The sequence below is a fragment of the Lepidochelys kempii genome, chromosome 11, assembly GCF_965140285.1.
Source record: "Lepidochelys kempii isolate rLepKem1 chromosome 11, rLepKem1.hap1, whole genome shotgun sequence".
Classification (NCBI taxonomy): domain Eukaryota; kingdom Metazoa; phylum Chordata; order Testudines; family Cheloniidae; genus Lepidochelys; species Lepidochelys kempii.
Genome location: NC_136390.1, coordinates 17,821,630 through 17,841,118, shown reverse-complemented (window position 1 = coordinate 17,841,118; position 19,489 = coordinate 17,821,630).

Below are 19,489 nucleotides of genomic sequence, written 5' to 3'. Positions count from 1 at the left end.
GCAGTCTCAAAAAGTGAGAACAAAAAATGGTGTGATCTGGATTGAGAAATACATCTCAGAGTTAATTCTTTAATAGTCTATACACCAATGCTAGGAGACGGGGTAAAAAAGAAGGGGAATTGGAATTGTTCACTTATGAAGCCTGGTGGGATGATTCGCCCAACTTGAATGTTAAAATCAACCTATTTAGGAAAGACTGAGTGGACAAAAAGGGAGGGGGAGTGGCAGTCTATGTCAAAAATGGTATAATGTGTTTCTGAGTCACTGAGAACTTGGAAAAAATTATCTTGAATGCTTACAGATCAATGTCCTAACAGATAAAGCACAAGATGGGGCACTAGTTGGTATCTGCTATGGACCACCAAATCCCGCTAGGGCATGGGATGACTGGCTCCTTATGCATCTATCGATAAAGTGTAGGAGAAAAAGCTGTGTGATAATGGGGGATTTCAATTTGAGTGACATATGCTGGAGATCTCATACTGCCAGTATTAAAACATCCTTGGAATTTCTAAATGTTATAGATGACAATTTAACTCAAAATGTGTATCAAGTAACCAGGGGGGAAGTCTATGTTAGACCTAGTCTTCTCAGATAAAGAGAAACGGATCACAGAACTAAAAGTTAATGGTAGCTTAGATACAAATGGTCATGACTTTATCACATTTATAAAGTCCAAACCAGTAATATGTATACTTGGTGCCTTAAAAAGAACAATTTCACAAACCTGAAAACAGTTATGAGCCAAATCAGCTGAAAAGAAGAATTTAATCAGAAAACGGTGAATGATAATTGGGAATTGTTTAAAACACTTTACTAGATTCCCCAAAAGCCACAAATGAAGAAGGCCATATGGGTTACAAAAAAAAAATTGACCTTGTTTAGAGGGGAAGTGAAGGAAGCCAATAAAAATGAAAAAGGGGTATAGCAAATGGAATAAAGGGGAGGTTGATGATGAAGAATATAAATTAGATGTTAGGAACTGTAGAAAATTGTCAAGGGAAGCAAAGAGATGCAAGGAGACATCTAAAGACAGCAGAATTAAGGAAAATAAGGAGTTTTTTAAGTATATCGGAAAAAAGTATCCTGACAATGGTATTGGTTCATTACTAGATGGAAATGGTAAAATTATTAATAATTCAGAAAAGGCAGAAGTTTTCAATAAATATTTCTGTTCTGTGTTTGGGGGAAAAACAGATAATATGATGATTGTTGATGATAACATTCTTTCCATTCCACTAATATCTGTGTAGGATGTTAAATAGCAGTTACTGAAGTCAGATGTTTTAAAATCAGCAGGTCCAAATAATTTGCATCTATGAGTTTTAAACAGCTGGCTGAAGAGCTCATTAATGTTGGACCATTAATGTTGATTTTCAATAAGTCTTGGAGCACTGGGGAAGTTCCAGAAGACTGGAAGAAAGCTAATGTGCCAATATTTTAAAAAAAAGGGTAAATGGGATGATCTAGGTAATTGTAGGCCTGTCAGTCTGACATTGATCCCAGGCAAGATAATGGAGCCACTGCTATGGGACTTGATTAATAAAGAATTAAAGGAGGGTAATATAATTAATGTCAACCAGCATAAGTTTATGGGAAATAGTTTGATGGGATCTAACTTGATATCTTTTTTGATGATATTGCAGGTTCGTTTAATAAAGGTAATAGTGTTGATCTAATATACTTAGATGTCGGTAAGGCATTTGACTTAGTACCACATGACAGTTTGATTAAGAAACGAGAAAGATATAAATGAACATGGCACACAGTAAATGGATTAAAAGCTGGTTAACTGATTGGTCTCAAAATTTGTAAATGGGGAGTCATCATTGAACAGGTGTGTTTCCAGTGGAATCTCGTATGGATTGGTTCTTGGCCCTATGCTATTTTACACTTTTTTATCAATGATTTGGAAGAAAACATAACATCATCACTGATAAAGTTTGCAGATGACCTGAGATTGGGGAGTGGTAAATAATGAAGAGGGATATGTTACTGATATACAGAGTGATCTGGATTGCTTGGTAAGCTGGGCGGAAGAAAACAATTGGCATTTTAAAACTACATCTAGGAACAGGATCGGGGACTATATTTGAGGAGGCAGTGACTCTGACAAAGATTTGAGGATTATGGTGGATGATCAAATGAACATGAGCTTCCAGTGTGAGACTATGGCCAAAAGGGCTAATGCAATCCATGGATGCATAAGTAAGGGAGTCTCAAGGAGGAGGAGACAGCTTACGGTACCTCTGTATTGGCACTGCTACAACTACTGCTGGAATACTGTGCCCTGGTTGGATGTCCACAGTTTAAGAAGGATGTTGATACATTAGAGAGGGTTCCAAGAAAAAGCCTCGGGAATGATTAAGGGATTAGAAAACCTGTCTTAGAGTGATAGACTCAAGTTGCTCAGTCTGTTTATCTTAACAAAGAGAAGGTTAAGGGGTGACTTGATTACAGCCTAAAAGTAACTACATGGGGAATAAATATTTAATATTGGGCTCTTCAATCCAGCAGAAAAAGGTGGAACACCATTAAATGGCTGGAAGTTGAAGCTAGACAAACTGACTGGAAATAAGGTATTCATTTTTAACTGTGAGAGTAATTAATCATTGGAAGAACTTACTAAAGGTCATGGTGGAGTCTCTATTCCAGGCAATTTTTAAATCAAGATGAGATGTTTTTGTAAAAGATATGCTCTAGGAATTTTTGGGGGGAAGTTCTGTGGCCTGTGCTATACAGAAGGTTAGACTAGATGTTCACAATGGACCCTTCTGGTCTTGGAATCTATGAACCTGTAAAGAAGGTTGAATCTGCAAGATACAGAGTACTCTTGGCCCTGATCCAGCAAAGTACTCAAGCAGGTATTTAACTTCAGGCATCTGAGTAGTCCCACTGATTTCAGTGAGACTACTTGTGCGTAGAGCTGAGCAAAATTTGAAATATCTGTCTCATAGGAAATTCCAACATTTTAACATTTGTTTTTAACCCTGAAAGGGGATGAAAAGTTGATATTTCAAAATATCATCAAATGGAAATTAAAAAAAAATCCATTTGGAAATGTCAAAACATTTTATTTCAACACTTTCAAAGACTGAGACATTCTTGAAACAAACAATTGTTGAAATGACTTGAAACACTTGGTTTCAAGCCATTTTCACATGAAACTGCATTTTTCTATCTTCACTCATTGCCATATGGATGTTGAAGTTGGGGAGCCTGATGCCCCCAGTCTTCCCTATGGGCCAGGTTTATTCGTCCAGGTTTGATGTACCCAGAGTCATGTAATTTCCATGATACACCACACAACTCAGTCAGAGGATAATCAGCACATTGCCTTATGAGAGATGTAGTACTTCAAGGAGCCTGGCTCACAGGAGAGAATTGGGGTCAGAACTACAACTCCCATAAGACAATGTCATAGGGAAGTGCAGTTTAATGTTTTGTTGTTCTGATTCAAAACTAAATATTTCAAGTCATTTCAAAAATCAAAATAGTCCAATTTGGGTCAAACTGACCCACAATGAGATTTGGGGAAATCAGTTTTTTTTTATGGCAAACTAAAAAGTTTTAGTTTTCAGAAAATTTTGAATTTTGTGGAAACTGGATTTTCCATTGGATAATCACACCAATGGAAAATTCTTGATCAGACGAATTTTTGCTGGAATGGGGCCCAGATTTCTTTGTCGCCTTTCATTTGCACTAAATTTACTCAAAAATTAACACTTCTAGATTACCCAAAATAGATACATTTTAAATGATTTTGCCCATTTTTTGGTGCTTAGGGATGCGCCCTGATTGCGTTATATGTGGTATAGCCAAAGGAACAGTAGAAACAGAACACAGAACCCCTGATCATCATTCTGCTCTCACTTACTAGTGTAATTCCCTCTACTTTGTCAGCGCTACTCCTGATTTACCCAGGGTTAATGAGAGCACAGTCAAGCCCTCTGACTGCAAGTCAGTCAGATGGTAGTTAGTAACTCACTGGGCCAATTTATTCGTGTGTGAAGCAATTATGGTGAACATGTAAAAGCCTCTTAGTAAACTCCTGGCATTTTTCATTCAGGATCAGAAAAGAGACTGAAAGTAAAATTAGCTAGTTACATTGTATGTTCCATACATACAAGAGAAGAAAAATTTAAAACAAAGAGATCCATACTATAGACGGGCAAAGTGTGAGGGAGGTAGAAATTGCGGTTGCTGCCTTGAAATGAAAGAAGTGGTAGAATTCTATTCTTACCCATTTGCATATCTGAAAAGAAGGGTTTGTAAGTGGAAAATAGCTAATAGTCACTGTCCACTGTGTAATTCAACAGATACAAAGAACCATAAGATCTAATCAAAGGCTCTGAGCTAAATTCAACCCTAATGTAACTCCACCTGAATGACTTGGGATACATTAAGCCCTGTCTTCTCTTGCTTCCAAGCTCTTCAGATCTGGTGGTGTTGCCAGTCTGCCTCTGACAACCCACAGTTTGATAGCACTTTCTCTTTCAGTAAAGCACCTGATATCACCAAGATGCACCACACAACTGTGGTGTGGCTTTGTACTAGTTGGGTTGGGGGTTTCCCAGCCTTGCACTTAGAGTAGCATAGGAGCAGTCCAGAAAAAAATAATAAACAATCAAGACTAGACTTAATGGCAGCTGCATGTATAAAAAACCTGCGTGAATCTTGCTTGCCCAAACTGTGGAAGTCTAATTACTGTATATCACAATAGACCCTGTATTTACTAAGGAGCCTTATTAACATGGATGCATTTCTAACATTGTATTATAAATTATTTAGTTAGGGTTCCAATGTATTCTCTTCTCCCTGAACATGTGTAGCTTCTATTGATGGAAGTAAAACATACTTATCAAGAGGGGAACAGGCCCTCTTGAACAGCCGAACATTTAGTGTTTAAGGAAATATCAAAATTGTGTCATGATCATTATTTTCCAGCAGATGGCAGTACATGGCCTCTGAACGGCAGCAGTAGGAGGTAAACATATTCACTGTTAAGACACAGAACAACATAAATGTGATGGAGATGATACCAGTCTTATTAAAACACAGATTCTAAAGTATTTATCATCTACTTCCCATTTTAAAATACATGAATACCTATCTCTGCATGTATTCAGTGATAATATTTTTATTTCTGCTTTAAATGCAAGTGGAGTATTATAAGATTTGTGGGTTTTGGGAACAAAGAAAATAGGTTGTGCAGTGTGGTAACCCTGTGTTTTACATTATAAGTTTAATGAAAGCTTATGCTCAAATAAATTGGTTAGTCTCTAAGGTGCCACAAGTCCTCCTTTTCTTTTTATTATAAGTTTAAGTTATACAAACTTTCTATACAGGTACTATTCTATAGTAATCCAAACAGGTTCTTGCTGCTTGACAAGGAGAAGAAGGAGCTGGATCAACTGGTACTGAATAATTGCAATGGAATAAAGTACATTTAATAACCTACCAACGCAGCTGTAATGAGTTAAACCTATGGAATGACTTCACTACTACGTTAGGGCTCCTCTGTTCAAGTCATAAAAGAGAAGCCACACAGTGATCTTTAAAATCTGCCTAGTAAACTTCCTAATGCTATTTCAAATACTGGAAACTCTTACTTAAAAGGTCACAGGTGGCTGTTTAATACCCCCCTTCCCATCATTTTTAATGAAATGCAGGTCCCTTCTCTCCGTATTAAAATAACATTGAGGTTTGTTGTGACCCAAAGCAAGAAAAGGTAGAATGGCAAATGCTCGCCTTGTGTCAATAACTCACTTGGTTGTAAAACTCAAGGTACAACTGTGCAAAGGAGCGTCATGATATCACCTTTGCTATGAGATTCTTGGCTATTGTCGGCCTCTGTCCAAACATTAATGGTAGTATATTTATATATAGTTTATATATTTAATTTCCACATTAAAGAGGAAATCTATTCGTGGAAAATTAGAAACTGCTCACTATTTACCCCTGGGCTCAAACCTGCTCTCCCACAGCTGTTCCAGTCCCTGTGTAAATTTATACTGAACCTTTTAAAAAATTACATAGCTAGCTAGCAACACAGTCAGTCAAATTGACAGGTGCTTCTCTGGAGCAATTCTGAGTATACTTGTGTATTCAAGCTAGAATGCAATTGAGAAATGGCCTTGTAAGAGCTGTTCTAGCCTACAGGGTGAACATGTATTTACAAATATGCAATTTTTTAACCAACAGGCCATAGTGACTTTCAGAAATAAGTAATACAAATAATCAGAAAGTTATTACTCTGCAGCTAGCATTCTAAAAGTTTCCGCAGCATTCACAGCAAATAGTCATATTAGTGGACATGAGTGATAACCAATACACAATGCATATCCACTTATGTACTGGATCAACTTTCATTCAAGGATCTCAAGGCACTTTACAAACATACATTAATTAAGAATCACACTCCTATGAAGTTATATCCATTTTACAGATGGGTAAGGAGAGAGAAATTACTTATGCCAGTGAAAGAGTTCGTAATAGAACACAGGAATCCCACCTCCCAGTTCTCTGCTTTAGACACTAGGATTTAGACACTCATCCTCTCCCTGTTGACATCAATGGTATTTACTTCAACTTCATTACATTTTTCTAAAAAGATTTTTAAAAAAACCCAACCTCAACAGAAACATTTTGTTTTTCCCGAAATGAACTTTTTTCAATTTTTTAGGTTTGCCAAAGATTTGTTTTAAAAATTGTTTTGGGTTGACCTGAAACAATTTTAAAAAAATAACTTATTTTAAAGTTCATCCACTTAACCAAAAAATTAACCAACAGCTCTACTTGGGACTATAGAATGCCCTGGTCTGGAGTTAGATGTATGAATCAAGCACTGTTTTTATGCCTTGGAGTCCAATGTTGCGCCTTTCATGTTGTGCACAATTGTCTTACTTAATGAGTGACTTTCCAGCTGGGGAAACTTTCAAGAGTAATAATAAGATCTGGCTCTGATCTAGTGATTTTTCATCCATAAATCTCTAAGTGCTTTAATAAAGGAAGATCAGTATCTTCCCCACTTTACAGATGGGGGGACAAATCACAGAGAGGAAAATGAGTTGCCCAAGGTCACCAGCAGAGATTGGAATAGAACCCAAGCCTCCCAGGTCCCAGTCCAGTTGTCTAGCCACTAGACTTCAGGCAAAAGCTCATTTACCTCACTCATATTTTTCAGGATTTTTATCAAGTTTACTAATCACTGGAGATATTTGTATTTAAACAGGAACTCATGCTTCATTGGACCCTGCAACTGACCTTTTCCTAAAGAGATTTTTGACAATAAACAAGAATTAATGGAGTCACAACTTAAATTTTTTCTTTGGTTTCAATTTTAAACCTCTAATAGCTTTAAGGCCCTGGGAAGAAGGCTGATTATAACAGGGTTGTAGGGGCAAGTTCTTCCTATTTTTCCCATAATCTCTCTTCCTCTTGTTTCTATTTTTTCCCTTTGCATTGACCTCATGAAGATTCCCATGTGCAAGCTTCTGTCTAACATCCATTTCAGTTACAATGTAAGTGAGACGGCCAGTTCAAGTGGTTCCCTTGCTTAAGGCACTTATGGTATGAAGTGCCAAGCAATCTTAACTCTATCTTCTGGTACAGGGAGCCCAGGCAGGCACATGTAACTTCTGCAGGGGTAAGTCCTTTATTAGGGCTCAATTGTGAATAAGGGCAAACACCCCCTGACCTCTCTTTATTATTTCTTATTTGTATTACCATAGCTCCTATGAGCTCTGGCCATGGACCAGGACCCGATTGTGCTAGGCATTGTACAAACACAGCCAAAAAGATGGTCCCTGCCCTAAAGAGCTTACAATTTATAATCCTTTGTGAATTGTCCACATCAGTCTATGTGAGGGACTGCTACTCCTCTTCCTGTGCAGGTGAATGGGTGGAGTCTTGGCTGCGTCATGACAGAGGGGCAACCAAGCCAACCCTGGGTGATTGGCACTGTTACCTGGAGCTTGCCACTTCCCCTGCTTTTACCATAACCACCAAACTATCAGAAGGCTGTCTACAACCTTCCAGAAAGTCCAACATTTCCCTCTCCATCCCAGGTTGAGAACCTCTGTTCTAGATAAGGGAGGGGACATACTGAAGTTTTGCCTCTGGTGATAATTTTCTTGTATATCACATGCTCTGTCTAGTCCAAGGAAGGTGGGGTTGTCCACAATTTCTGTATTGCACAGGGCACCAAAATCTTTAATCTGGGACTGATTGACACTGATGCCAAGAAGAGGTTTAGGGCACCCAACATTTCACAAGATTGGCTCTATAATCATCCAAGACAGATTTGTTCTGGCCATTCAACTGAGGAATAAAATAAATTCTAGCTGCCCATCTCTGATAAGAAGGACCTGTGGAAAATTGTATACAGAATTGCTGTGGTCATGTCATACTGTTGAAATTTGTGGTAAATTGCAGGGGACTTTTTGTAGGCTATTTCATTTTACAATTTTGCAACTTACTGTAATGGTCACTAACTACTAAATCTGTCACTGTTGCTTTACAATGATATTAAATTGTATTCTCAGGCAAATAAGGGCTTGGCGAAGTAGCAGCTAGGGGTCTCTGTGTAGCTGTAGCAGGCAACAAAATAGGAGGCCTAGATGTATATGAGGTTCTGCATTTTACGCTGAAAGTTTGTAAACACTCTACTTTGCAAAGGTATTTGCTGTTAATCCAGGCTTTGTGATTCCACAGCACCTCCTGCTCTCCTGCTGCTGTTCTCCCATTGACTCCTTTCCTTTTGTGTTTCCCACTCTCACATCTCCTAGAAAATGCACATCAATGATAGGAATATGATACTTTTCCCTTTTTCCCTTGGGGTTTAAAATGCTGCTGCACAGATTGCTTAACAAAGTGGGTCAGGGTCCTGATATATATGTGTCTCCTATTTTTCTGCCTGCAACAGCTACTCAGAGACCCCTAGATCTGTTTTACCTGAGAATACTATTTAATACTCCATGAGGACTCAGAATTTGGCCCAATATTAATGCTTTGCAATACTCCAGCCCCTTCTGGTGCTTTCAAATCATTTGAGGTAAAATCACAGCACCCTGAGAGATAGGTAAACGTTGTTAATTCCATTTCACAGGTGGAGAACTGAAGCCTTGTGATAAGGTGTCCACCCCACACAGGACTGACAGGGGTTAAGATGGCCAGATAGGCCAATTAACTCCACAGGCTGCACCTGGAGAAGGAGCCTGGTAGCAAGGAGCTAATTGAAATCAGGATCAGCTGGGCAGGAAGGCCGGGGGGGCGGGGGTTGCCTATAAAGCCAGGTAGTTGGCAACAGGAAGGGCTGCTGCTGGGAAAGGCTATAGTTGTTCCCTGGGAAGAGGGCGGTGTGTTTGAAGGCGTCAGAGACAAGTTGCCTTAAGTCCCTCCCTGGAAGGAGGGAGAGAAGAGACTGGCTAACTCAGACGTGTGGGGAAGGCCAGGAGGTATGGAAGCAGCTCAGGGAAAAGCAGCAGCGTACAGGGAATGCCTCTTGGCTGTTGTGTAGAGAGTCTCTGATCCAGAAGCTGGAGTAGATGGTGGGCCTGGGTTCCCTACTAGCCTGTGCAGCAGTGATACAGTGAAGCAGACCTGCCTGATGGTGCTGGAGAACAGGAATTTTGATGCACTTCCCTTCCCTTCCCTCCCCCGCCAAAAGGTGAAATCATAATGGGGACCTGGCTGGACAGCAGAGTCATGAATAGGACAGCAGAGGCTCCTGAGAGTGAGATAGGATGACTTGCTTATGTCATGGTGCAGTGCTGTAGTACATGAGTAGCCCCACTTTCTTCAGTGGGACTGTTCATGGAGTATAACTCCTCCTGTATAGCAGTGGAATAGTTTGGCCTTATGTAACTTGTTCACATACTATTTCTGTGGCAGAGCCACAAACAGAACCCAGTTCTCTGAAGCCCCAGTTCTGAGCTTTAAACAGACAATGGTTCCTTTCCTCTAATGGACTTGACATAATAATTGGTTATATTTTCTTAATTTTAAGTAAATTGCACAAGAAACTGTGATGTTAATAAACTGTCAGAAGACAGAGGCATTCTGCCCAGAGTGGGTAAGGGGGCCATATCAGTCTGATGGACTGGTTCAGTTCCCTATGGCCAGAAACTTTTAGGTCAAAGAAGTGGACGAAGTTATACAACTAGAAACATGACCTCTCCAAAACGCAAGTTGTTTGATTTTATTCATTTACAGGGTAGCTGACTCACAAGGGAGTGAATGATGTGGGGGTTTCTTTGTTTAGAGCTGAAGATCACCAAAGTATCTCTTTGAAGAATTTGCTTTAGTTAAGGTTATTGATAAGCAGCAGGTGGCTTGTGGATGCTGATGTGGTAATGATAATTCTTTAGGGTACTTTTTGCCAACTTAGAGTATGGGGTGGCAGTTTATAAATCTGCTTAGTTGATTAAAGCACAATTTTACCCCCTTAGTCTATGCACTGATACAGCTGTGAGCTCTCTAGTGTAGCAGCTCTAAGCAGACAGGAGAGAGCTGTCCTGTCAACTTAATTAATCCACCCCCAATAAGCAGCTATGCCACTTCTCCTGCCAACATAGTGCTGTCCACTCCGTGCTTAGGTCTGTGTAATTTATGTCACTCGAGGGTGGCTTATTCACAGCTCGGGGCACTGTAAGTTATACTGACTTAAGTGGTAGTGTAGACATAGCCACTGACTTCTGGCCTTTATAGATAAGGGACCACCATGACCAGCTAGTCTGACTTCCTGCACATTGCAGGCCACAGAACCTCACCCACCCACTCACCTAATACTTCAAATACAGTCTGAATATTTTGATCTAGTTTAGAAATTAATTCTGAGGCTGTATCAAAATGTGCGTGACAATATGAAGAAGCAGCCCACTTGCATGCTCTGTGCTCATAGTCTACTGTATATAAACCACAGGATGTGGCAGAAATGGCAATCTATCATTCTAAAATTAACTACTTTGGGCTTTGTCCACAAAGACAGCCACATCAACAACCAAAAATGTTTTCAGTGTTATGTATGGCAGAACTGATGATCTGTACAGAAGCTGTATGTAAAATGATCATTGTTAAGGAATTTTAGCCTCTGGTTGCCGGAAGCTGGGAATGAATGATAGAGGATGGATCACTTGATTACCTGTTCTGTTCATTCCCTCTGAAGCAGCTGGCATTGGCCACTGTCGGAAGACAGGATACTGGGCTAGATGAACCTGGGGGGTCTGGCCCAGTATGGCCATTCTTATGAATTGTCATCTTGGCATCCATTATGTACCTGAGGAAAACACGCCTGTTGTAACAGGACAATCTAGATAAGGGTCAGAGCCTGCAAGGAGTTGAGCAACTCCTACAAAGTGCCAAGTACTCCTCAGTCAGTCTGTGGAGTCAATGGGATTTGAAGACACACCACACCAAGAATTTAGCATGTCTAATCAAATATTTTTAATGTACCCATTGCTCTGCAGGACCATTTTTTATAGGGAAAAAGAGCAGTGATGACTGACATTTTACATGCAAAGATAGTTTCCATAGCAATGTAGCCTGGTTGCTTTGAGCATCAGGAAGCATTCACTCCCTTATGGCTCTTGATAGGAAATAAGTCAGAGAAGTGCGCAAATGTTGCTCTTCCACGTACAGAAGACCATAGAACACATAATGCTAACCCTTAATGTTGGTAAGCAACCTACCAGAGTGGGAGGATCCAGAGGTCTAGAACTTAAGTCTACTGGTTCTTGAATGAGTGCCACATCCATCCTGCCTTTTGACTGATCTAGTAGACCAGTGATTGACAGGCTGTGAGCTTTGTGGGCCTGAGCACCACAGGTTGTGCTGCCCACAGAGGGCCTGATGTCAATGCTCCTAGACCCCTGATTGGTCCAGGTTCACTACTTAAACCTGGAGGGAACACGTGGGAGTTGTCTGTGTAATGAGGTGGATACTCAGCTGGCTGCTATGATGGACCCTACTTCTTTTCCTTGTTCTGATCTGAGTTCAGCTCTGACCCTGAGTTCCTGATCGCTGGCTCCACCCGCTAGGCCTGGCTTCGGCCTCCCCTACTAGGGCTGACTACCCATGCCAAGGCTGTGACGCAGTTTGCTGTGGAGCTCCCAATATTTTTTTTTTAGTTCTGATTAGACACGAGTAGGCCTTACCATTCTCCCACCAAAGTTAACAGAATTTTTGTTGCCTTTGGTGGGATTGAGTCCAGTATCTGATATTTTATGAGATTCAGTGAGAGACGCAGATTTTAAGGCTAGAAGGGACCACTATGATTATCAAGTCTGCCCTCCTGCATTACACAGGCCAAAGGTGTACAAGTACATATACGGTACCATCTCTGATCAGTGGCAAACTCTGCTATCCCTGTTAATCTCCACCAGTGGGACCTGTGTATGTGGCTCAAGGACATTGTGCATCTCTGAATGCTCTCATTAACTGCAGTCCAAAAGCTTCCCCCACTGTTGTGTTGCTTGGGAGAAGCAGATGGCAACCTGAGTGCCAATGACCACCCTCCCCCTTCCTTCTCCTTTAGTACTCAGGGCCCCACCCAGAAGCCAACTGGTGCAAACCTGTCTTCCCCATCCTTTGTCCATTGGAGGATTGGGGCTCTCCCTGCATTAGCAGCTGAGATTGTGATCCTTCCCTGACACGCAAGTTGGCTTGACAGAGAAGACACAGGAGACGTTTTCTTCTAGCCCAGACCAGCAAAGTCACAGCTTCCACATTTGCCTGGAAATCCTAGCAAGGCACATCAAAGTAAATATGATTTTATGACTCTGTAATTATCAAAATAGCCACTGCAGCACATGTGGCCAGACTAAATCCACTGACTGCGGGGTGATATTACAGCAGGGATGAATTTGGCTCACTGTATCATTCCTTTTTGATACACCAGGTAAACCGTATCAACTCTATGTTCATCTCAATATAATTACAAAAGTGAGCAATACACTGTGCACTGAATTCTCCTTGCTCAGGATTCACATTGGGTACAAAGAATATTTTACTGCATCCAGGGAGCACAGAATGCTGTGGCTGTTTGTAACATAGTAAAATGAAGCCGCCTAGGTGCCCTGTAAAAAAAACAAAACAAAACCAAAAAAACCCCCCAAAGTCTCACTGGTCATAACAAAAACTACCCATCACATCCTTAAGGTTAAATTGGAGAACATATTGTGAATGTTGAATATATAGCAATTTACATGTGTGTAGACATCCAGCACTAATCCTTCTAGAATAAATACACAATGGATTCTGAGGGTTTAGAAGCAAGAGATTAGAAAAGTCACATGCAGAGAGTGAGAGGGAAACAGACCATTTATACAGTGTCTGAGACAGAGTAGTATTTATTAATAAAAAGAGACATGCATACAGTGCTAACTGCTAGCAAGTAGGCACTCCCATGGAGTGGGTGCAAGTTTCCCATGGAATTAATTAAATTATGTTTAATCCCATTTATTATTAAACTAAATGGCAGAGTAGTGGGAAACCCGCATTATCTCCATAGGGGCCCTTCACTTTTTAGTGTTTGGCACTATATCATGGGCTGTGAGTTAGGCAGAAAAAATCCGCACAAACGTTATCCTGTGTTTTAGGGCACAATTGCACCACTGTACATTCCTTGTAAGAGAGCCTACTATTGCCTATTGTTGCTTTATTCGCTCTGCTCAAGAGAGGAAAGGAGCGAAGGCAGACAAAGGACTTTTAGGCGAGATGGACAGACAATACTACCAATAATTCCATCAGTATTGGAGGGCCGCTTTCAAAGATTTCTCATCTCGGAGAAGGAGGGTAATAACCTACAAAGCCCTCCTTTTCTGGACTTACACAAAGGTAGGAACTAAGCACTGGTACAGATTTGGCTCCCGCTGTGCCATGCTCTAGATCGGGGTGGGCAAACTTTTTGGCCCGAGGGCCACATCTGGGAATAGAAATTGTATGGCGGGCCATGAATGCTCACAAAATTGGGGTTGGGGTGTGGGAGGGAGTGAGGACTCTGGCTGGGGGTGCGGGCTCCAGCGTAGGGCCAGAAATGAGGAGTTCAGGGTGCGGGAGGGGGCGCTGGGCTGGCCTGGGGAAGTGGGGTGCAAGGGGGGAGGGATGGGAGTGCTGGTTCTGGGGTGGGGCTGGGGATGAGGGGTTTGGGGTGCAGGAGGGTGCTCTGGGCTTGGATCGAGGGGTTCAGAGGGTGGGAGGGGGATCAGGGCTGGGGCAGGTGGTTGGGGTGCATGAAGGGGTGCAGACTCTGGCTGGGGGAGCTGGCTCTTGGGTGGGGCTGCATATGAGGGGTTTGGGGTGTAAGAGGGTGCTCCGGACTGCGATCGAGGAGTTCAGAGAGTGGGAGGGAGATTGGGGCATGGGGAGAGGCTCAGGGGTGCAGGCTCCCAGTGGGGTGGCGCTTACCTCAAGGGGCTCCCGGAATCAGCAGCATGTCCCTTCTCTGGCTCCTACGTGGAGGCGTGGCCAGGTGACTCTGCACGCTGCCCCATCTGCAGGCACTGCCCCTGCAGCTCCCATTGTCTGTGGTTCCTGGCCAATGGGAGCTGCAGGGGCAGTGTGTAGAGTGGAGTCCCCTGGCTGTCCCTACGCATAGAAGCCAGAGGGGGGCCATGCCGCTGCTTCCGGGAGCCATGTGGATCGGGCCCCAGCCCTGCTTCCCGGCTGGAGTGGGGCAAGCCCCAGACCACGCTCCCCAGCGGAAGCTCGAGGGCCAGATTTAAATGACTGGCCAGGCCAGATCCAGCCTGCGGGCCATAGTTTGTCCACCCCTACTCTAGATCTTCTCAGGGTGTGTTAAATGATGTGATAAAGACCACATTAGAAGCTTGTAATAGGGTGTCTACCCCACATGAGGCCTGAAGGGGTGAATTAGGCCAATTAACCTATAGGCTGCACCTAGAGGAAAACCAGGGAGTGCCAAGACCTACTTTGGTGATGAAGTCCAGCTGGGAGAGGAGTTGTGCTGGGCTTATCAAGCCAGGAAGCTGGCATCAGAGAGGAGCTACAGGGAAGTAGGCTGTATTAAGTCCCTGTGAGTTGGGAGGGGTGTTTGAGGCTATCGGGTTTAGTTATCCCCTGTGAGGAGGGAGTTTGAGCTGGTACATGCAGGGGTGGAACGGGGAGCTGTAGGAAAGAGAAATGGGGTCTGAGCAAAAGCCGCAATTGCCAGGTACAGGGCCCCTGAACTAGAATCTGGAGTAGTGGGTGGGCCCAGGTTCCCCTACTGGCCACTGGGGAAGTGGTACTATCAGGGCACTGCCAGAAAAGACTGCCTGAGACCAGTCATGTGGAAGGTCTTTGGTACACTGGCAGGGGGATACATGGTGAGTCACCTGGCTGGAAGGCTGAGTCACGAAGCGAAGGCTGCAGCTTGTGGAGAGATAGAGAGAGAGAAGTGGAGAAATGGCTTGCAACTGGGGATAGGGGTGTTGAGCTATTCCCCAGAGTGACCAGGAGGAGGCACCATCCTAGCGGTCAGCGGAACACTCTGTCAGACGGCTAACGTCTGCTCTTGGCGATAATCATGTAAACTCAAAGTAATTCTTTTTGACTTGAATAAAGTTATTCAGGGTTTACAGTGATATGACTGAGAGTGGAAACTGGCCCTAGATCCTTTCACTAGTGATAAAAGTACAGTATATAAATATTGCACTATATAAAGATAAGGAGGCATCATGCTTATATTTATTCTTACTATCTCCCTCACTCCACAAGGGGCAAAAATAAGAAGTGTTTATCTTCTGAAATAAGGTTTCATAAGAAATCAGGGGTCCTAACAAGGTCTAGTGAATAGAATCAATAAACAGGACCTCCGTATGCAGGTTGTCTGTAAAGTTCGCACCACCACCATGAACACCTTAGTACAGCAACCTTTAATTAGTTTTACAGGTTTTCAACATAGGTAGTTGAATATTCTCTTCTGTTCCCCCTTCTCTTCAATGTGAAGGCCAGCTGTTTGGGACAATGACCAACTTTCACTGGGATGAGGGTATGGTGAAAAGTGCACAGTAGAATGGGACCCCAATTCCTGATTGGAGCTTTTAGGTGGTATTGTAATGCAAATAGCAATAATAGGCCATAGGAGATACTGAGATACCTGGGCTGCACTGCCATGTACATGTTGGGGACACTCAGCTCTACCATTCCTTACCACAGGATAGGCGCAACAAAGAACATAACAGAATGCCACTAGCTGACACCTTCAGCCCCCAACTAAAACCTCTCTAGTGCATCATCAAAGATTGGACAACCTATTCTGAAAAATGATCCCTCACTCTCACAGATCTTGGGAGACAGACCAGTCCTCGTTTACAGACAACCCCCCCCAACCTGAAGCAAATACTCTCACCAGCAACCACACAACAAAAACACTAACCCAGGAACCTATCCTTGCAACAAAGCCCGATGCCAACTCTGTCCACATAATGACAGGTTTCAGAGTAACAGCCGTGTTAGTCTGTATTCGCAAAAAGAAAAGGAGTACTTGTGGCACCTTAGAGACTAACCAATTTATTTGAGCATGAGCTTTCGTGAGCTACAGCTCACTTCATCGGATGCATGCCGTGGAAACTGTAGCAGACTTTATATATACACAGAGAATATGAAAAAATACCTCCTCCCACCCCACTGTCCAGCAGTGTGGTGGGAGGAGGTATTTTTTCATATTCTCTGTGTATATATAAAGTCTGCTACAGTTTCCACGGCATGCATCCGATGAAGTGAGCTGTAGCTCACGAAAGCTCATGCTCAAATAAATTGGTTAGTCTCTAAGGTGCCACAAGTACTCCTTTTCTTTCTGTCCACATATTTATTCAAGTGACACCATCATAGGACCTAATCACATTAGCCACGCCATCAGGGGCTCGTTCACCTGCACATCTACCAATGTGATATATGCCATCATGTGCCAGCAATGCCCCTCTGCCATGTACATTGGCCAAACTGGACAGTCTCTATGCAAAAGAATAAATGGACACAAATCTGACATCAGGAATCATAACATTCAAAAACCGGTAGGAGAACACTTCAACCTCTGTGGCCACTCAGTAAAAGACTTAAGGGCGGCAATTTTGCAACACAAAAGCTTCAAAAACAGACTCCAAGGAGAAACTGCTGAGCTTAAATTAATATGCAAACTAGATACCATTAACTTGGGTTTGAATAGAGACCGGGACTGGCTGGGTCATTACACATATTGAATCTATTTCGCCACGTTAAGTATTCTCAGACCTTCTTGTCAACTGTCTAAATGGGCCATCTTGATTATCACTACAAAAGTTTTTTTCTCCTGCCAATAATAGCTCATCTTCATTAATTAGCCTCTTACAGTTTGTATGGCAACCTCCACCTTCTCTGTATGTGTATACATCTTACTATATGTTCCATTCTATGCATCCGATGAAGTGGGCTGTAGCCCACGAAAGCTTATGCTCTAATAAATTTGTTAGTCTCTAAGGTGCCACAAGTACTCCTTTTCTTTTTGCTTTCTCAGTTCTTGGTAAATTGTCTGTCTGGCAATTAATCTGGACAACATTTAGGTGATGATGGTAGTGGTGCTGGAATAGTTTTTAAAGTGGGGGTGCTGTGCCCCTCTCTTACTCTTCTCCATGCCCCCTGCTGCCCCCAGAGCTCTGTAAAACCTGGGGGTGCTGCAGAAGCAGGGGGGCACAGATGGGGCATGGGCCGGGGCCTGGGCCAGTTCCTGGGGTGGGGAGGGAGAGCCACCCAGCTCCACTCCTAGCCCTGACTCTGGCTGCTGGCCCCAGCCGAGGCTCCGTTACACCCTGAGCTATGACCCTAGCCTCAGCCTCCTTATTCCTGTCCACATCCACCTGTCCCAGAGCCATGGCCCCACTCCTGGCTTCAGCTCTGCAGGGGGAGGGCCTGGACAGAGGTAAGGGGGTTGTGAGGTGTAGTTTGGGGACCTTTATGTCCTAGGTTATTTCTGGTTTCCCAGGTAGCAGGAGTAGTTAGGAGTGCTGTTTTCTGTCTGTGTCTGGTTAGGAAGTTGCAAGTTTTTATCTTGAATGTATATCATGCCACAGTTATCCTTGATTTTTTTAACCTCAGAATTGGAGGTAATCCTGAAGGTAACTTTTGCATGGTACATTCTGTTCTCTGTGTATTGCACCAGCTTTCTTTTTTGTTTCCAAGTAAAATTCTAAGTACTGAATTTGTAAAGCCTGTAGCATTAGAATTCTGGCTACCTTAGAGGATGTCTCTCTCCTTTTACCATCTCAACAGAACATCTGTGAGTTCTCTGCTAACAGGCCTTTGATTTGAACTCCGGAAGGAGGGGAGGTAGGGCCAGGCACAGGGAGCAGGATGTTCTCAATGAAATAATCCTAACTCCTTGTTGGTCTGACCAACCAAAACCCATGTTTGTTGACCTTTGTTTTCAAGGGGTCAACACATACGTGGGCAAGGGATATAGTACACTTAGATATCCAGTGAATATAGTAGACTTAGATTTTTCCGAAAGCCTTTAACAAGGTCCCTCACCAAAGGCTCTTAAGCAAAGTAAGCAGTCATGGGATAACAAAGGTTGACGTGTGGATCAGTAACTGGTTACAAGATAGGAAATAAAGGGTAGGAATAAATGATCCATTTTCAGAATGGAGAGAGGTAAATAGTGGTGGTTTCAGGGGTCTGTTCAACATATTCTTACTTGGTCTGAACAAAGGGGTGAACAGTGAGGTGGCAAAATTTTGCAGATAGTTAAGTCCAAAGCAGTCTGGGAGTGGATGACAGAGGATGGATCTCTCAACAATTGCCTTTTCTGTTCATTCCCTCTGAAGCCGCTGGCACTGGCCACTGTCAGAAGACAGGATACTGGGTTAGATGGACCATTGGTCTGATGCAGTATGGCCATTCTTATGTTCTTAAGGCTTGTCGGTTTGTTCAATATTTTTCCGTAGTCAGGACAGGGAAGAGATGTGGGCATCCATGTTTGCACTGGAAAATATTCATGCTTTTGTTCACTCAAACGGGGAGGCACTTTATGCTTGTCTTCTTACATGGATAGTACAAGAACAAATTGCCTGTATTTCCATAGCTGCTGCTGCATTGCCATGGAAACAGATATGGTGTGTTGCATCAATTAAGTGACTTAATGGATAAATGGCACCTCTAGTCCATTTAAACAACACTCCTGGCATATCTGTAAGTCTGTTCACACTCCTTTACAGTTGGTACTCAGTTGCTCTTTTCCAATGTAAATATCAGACTATGCTTTTTGTTCATTTTGAGGCTGGTGTCTGGGCATAGAATGGTAAATAAGACTTTACTGTAATACTACACTTCAACTGTAATTCTTTTACTAACAATGACTATTTCTTATGCACAGAACAGTTTGTGCTGGCCAAGGCACAAAAAGAAGACAGTCTTTGTCCTGAAGAACTTAAAATCTAAATGCTCTCAGAGTCTACACTGTGTAGTTCTTAATTTGTCAGAGTTGAATAAATATATATTAGTATGAGAATGATCA